We start from the raw sequence: 4,921 nt of genomic DNA on the forward strand, positions 1-4,921 counted from the left end.
GCGGTTTGTATCTCTCACACACTCCCATGTAGGTGGGGAACGTGCACAAAGAGAAGATGTGCATGCACAACGCACGTACTCCCGTCTCTTTCCCAACCACACCCGCGCGGGTACACGTTGGAGCTCATTTCTGTACGAAAAGGCAGCCCACATGGTAATTTGGCACATGTACTGGTTGTCCACTTGGTGGAGGGAGGATCGTCTACCACGGGTGAACAAACAAATTGCGACTTGACGCGTTATGTTAAAAAAGAGGCAAACCATGTGGGCCTTACCTTAGAGGCAAGGCTCTATACACTGGAGTACTTTTGATGTGTCATGTCAACTCGCAGAATGAGGAGAAGCTTGCTTAGTACGCCGTCTCCCCCGCCCATGGGCGTGGTGGCTCGCAGGATGAGGTGAAGCTTGCTTAGTACTGTACGCCTTACGCCCGCTCCCTCGCCCACGTGCGCGGTGGCTCATAGGACAAGGAGAAAAATTTACTCGTCCCTCCATTTACTCCTCGTCCCTACTACCTTGGTTATAGAGATAATCATATTGTTCGTAATATATATGTCCTTTAGTAGATTTCAATATGAACTACTAGTACATACTCCAAACGCTGATGTATATAGACATATTTTAGAGTGTAGATTCACTCATTTTGCTCCGTATGTATAACTCTCCCTCGCCCCTCGATCCTCGCCCATGTGGTGGATGTGCAGCAATTCATTCGGTCTCATATAGCCAAAACGATATATACTGCACTACCATTATTGCTCGACTTCCCGAAGAGGCGAAGAGCCAATCGCAAGGTTAGTATTTTGGAGATGCCAAGCGCAAGGTTATAGGAGAACGAGTAGTAGGTGCCGCGTCATTTATAAATAAAGTTTTTTTCAGTGGCACATATGCAATATGATAGGTTCATATGGAGAGAAAAGGAAACCGCTCCACTATATACATAGTCAGGACGGGCCAGCCTACACGGTTGCTTGCTAGGGTTGCTCTCTTCACACTCCCTCACACAAAGCGACTGTGGCCACATCTCTAACATCCCGGCGGATCACGTTCGCCGGGGGAAGGGGTGGATGCTTAGTATAGATGTGGTCCCCGTCGCCGACGGCAAAAACCCACTGTCGGCACGTCCCGATCAGGGGTCCCCGCCGTTCTATCTCACAAAGCCGGTGAGGTTGCCTCCGTCCCTTGCTCACTGCCGCGACGTGGGCAGTTGCCGCCTCCCGTTGCCCTCCTCAAGGTTGAGCTACGTCCTGACATCCCTCAGGTACAACTCCCTTTACAGCCGGCTTGCACCACTGTTCCAGCTTCCCACATCACTCCATGTGGATATTTCCCTACTACTTTGCCCCGCACATACCTCTAGTGGCTTCTACGTACTATATTTGTGATGAGTTTATGTTTCATCAACTAGTGCCAGTAATCTTATTCTAATCACGCTTCTTTAATTTCTTTGCAACAAGGATGCTCATCTTGATTTTGGTGAAACTGCAAAAAATGATCCGATGGTCAAATGGTTGCAAACTTCATTTCTTAGGAAGCTCGAACGTTGCCAGCAAATTGATGTATGGTTAGGGTTCACGGTTCAAGGGCTAGGGACTGCATGGATCGTTTTTTTTGGATGCCTCTATTCCAAAACAAGTGTCAGATTTAGTAGTATTACAACTTTGTACTAAAGTTTGCATAAAGTTGAGACACTTATTTTGGAATGGAGGAAGTACATATTTGCTATGATCTGTCAATCATTGAGATGCAATAGCATGCATGTTAGTCTCCTTTATATTTGATGAAATGTTGCAACGGGCAACCTTGGATGCAAGATACATGTAACAGAAGCTGGAAGCTTCATAGCATTGTACAAATTTATCTCGCTGATAAATTACAGTACGTACTATACTAGTATTTCCTCCATTCCTAAATAGAAGTCTTTGTAGAGATTTCACCATGAACCACAGGCGGATATATATAGATGCATTTTAAGTGTAGATTCATCCATTTTGTTCTGTATGTAGTTCACCTAGTGGAATCTCTACAAAGACTTATCTACTAGTAATAGCTAGCCCCCACTACTAGGAATTCTCTATCCTCTCCTTGAGCCACATCATCAAAATTAATGTAGCCGTTAGATGAACTAAATCAGTCCATAATAGTCATCTAATCTAGACGTTGAGAGCCTCCGCACTAAGCCACATGCAAGCATGCAGAAATACCATGGCATGCATGTGAGTGGGTTTTAAATCACATCAACATGTCTGCATGCAAGCATGCACCGGTAGTATGCATGTAATTGAGCTTTTAAGTCCCATTAAAATGTCAAAAAGGAAAATATAATCCCATTATGCGGTAGGAGTTGGCTGATCTTTTTTCCTTACGTGGGATGATCTAAATGATGATGGGAGTTTTTTTAGTTTGGCTACCACATTTGTCATGCGGTTATAGAGTTTTTTTTAGTTATATGAAATCGATAATTTTACGTAGAGAGATATACGGCTGTTCCGTGGTAACGCGTGGGGACTCATCTAGTATTTAGGAACGGAGGGAGTACTATGTCAAGAGTTATGTGTCGCACGGTGTCTAGAAAATATGGTGATAGTGTGAGGTGGGCCATGTAATCGCTGAGCCTGCGTGTTTTCACTGCTCTTGCACTCCTCCGCTGTAAGAATGGAGAAAATTGTAATCTAGTAGTACCTCCTTTCGCTAAAAGCATGGGACATCAAGTAGTCCTACCACCTCATTAATAAAGACCAATGAGCCATCAAATCACATAGACCTAGCAGTAAGTTTGAGGGACGAAGCAACCATCACTCTTGAATCTGCTTCTCCCTTCAATGCAGGAACCAGTGAGAGGTCGCGTCCGCTTTGCCCGGGCATGAATGCGGCACCGATTCTTTGGAGCGGCGCTGACCATTTTGGGCAGGAAGCGCGCGCGGGCGATGGAGGGGCTTTGGGTTGGCCAGGCTGGCCAGGAGCAGGCGTGGCAGCTGTCCGCCTATCCCTACCGGATGCCCGGAAATGAGAGGATGCATCGACTCTCGCGGAAAAAATCATACACTGCACACCATCTCTCTATAGGAGTAGGTCGATTTGTCGCTCTCTCTAACACATATATGTTGTTAAACAAACACACACACACACACATACACATGCACACACAAGTTCATAGAATAGGAAAATCGTGTGATTAAGAAGCCACAAGAAGTGAGATACAAATGGAGTACGTACAAGAACATAAGAGGTGACGAATATTCCATCAGATATTCCCAAAATGTTTAGGCGTCATCCATTAACTTCGCATCTCAATACCCTCCTGGCCTCGTTGCTAGCGAGCATTGTTACTTAGGGAGGGTTTGGATACTTAGCAAGAACAACTTATAACATAGCTGGGCAAGGTTAGGCGTTTGGAACTGTTAAAATATGTTAGCTTTTGTGGGCTAGCTAGCTTGGGTGGGCTAGAAAAACCTTGCTAGCTCAAGAGAGCCAGATCGACTCGCTTCCGACGACAAACTTCGCGTACTAGTGACATAGACTAGTAACATATGCCCGTTACTAGTCCAAGTTACTCACCACTATTGCCAGCCTAAGCAATGTAACCAAACACTCCTTACTCTGCCTTGTTATCTCCCGTGAAACCCAATGCATGGAGCGCAACTACATGTTGATCAGTCAAGAAATCAAAGTCGGCTTGCATGCAAGTTAATACGTGGCCCTGCATGGTATCTAAAACGGCATCTCTTAGTTGTTTGGATTAATTGTTTCATTTAGAGATAGAAATTAGGGCTTTGATTGGAGGAATGACCGGTCAAGTTTCTCCTTCTCCTCCAATCTGCTTGCACCTTGGTCCCGCTGCACGTTCTAACGTGACTTATTACACCTAGATGGAGGGAGTAGTAAGTACGAGATACGGTGGCACACTGACTTAGGTCGAATACAAGTGCCCAAAATTGTGTGCATGTTATAATAAGGATTCACTTAAAATAGTACATGAGCGAACAGAGGGATCAATTGGACAGTGTTCCCGAGCAGTAGCGAGATGTGTGAGGTAAGATACACCGCTGGCGCTTTTAATTTTTCTTATTAATTTGTTTGTTTCACCCTCTGACTGGTGGGACCCAACGTACTACGTGGTGAGAGGTAAGGTGACTAAGGCTGCATTATTTCTGCACCACTGTGGATAGTCTTACCACCAAAGCCACATGACATGATTATGATTTAAATCCCAATGACAACCACACAAAAAAACATGGCATGCTTGTCGCACGAATGCAGGAATGTAAAAAAGTTTATTTTCCTCTCGTTGAACATATCGGGAGGGTTGTGTAGCTGGTTAGCCCGTTCACTCATCAAACTTGAGGTCTCGGGTTCGATAACTGCACTTGAGCATAATTCGTGCCAGGAGGATTCTTTGACTGGTCAAAATGGATGGATACGGAGCAAAACTGTCTCGTAGTGACCGTATAATCACCTCATCACGTATAAGCTGCAGCCTCGGTGCTTGTTTTCACTGGTGGAAAAACAGGCTTCCGTCCAGCCCCATAAGTCGCGAAGCTGTAGGAACCGCGACTAATGGGACCTTTAGTCGCGGTTCTGGAGGTGAACCGCGACCAAAGGCCTGGGCCCAGGGCGCTCGGTGGCCAGCTGGCGCACGTGAGGGTCTTTAGTCGCGGTTGGCCAGGACAACCGCGACTAAAGGCCTTCGGGCACCTTTAGTCACGGTTTGCCAGGCCAACCGCAACTAAAGCCCCTCCCCTATATATACCCATCCAGCAGCCAACACTTAGCCATTTGGAGCCATTCTCTTCACAAGTGGGTGTAGGTTTGCTTTTGGTTCCTCTTATGCACATAAGGTGTTTGATGAAATGCCCCAAGAGCATGAAACAAACATGACATGAAGTGTTGGAGCCACACTCCTCGATCGCGGTTAGCAACT

The sequence above is a fragment of the Triticum dicoccoides genome, chromosome 1B (genome assembly GCF_002162155.2).
Source record: "Triticum dicoccoides isolate Atlit2015 ecotype Zavitan chromosome 1B, WEW_v2.0, whole genome shotgun sequence".
Classification (NCBI taxonomy): Eukaryota; Viridiplantae; Streptophyta; class Magnoliopsida; order Poales; family Poaceae; genus Triticum; species Triticum dicoccoides.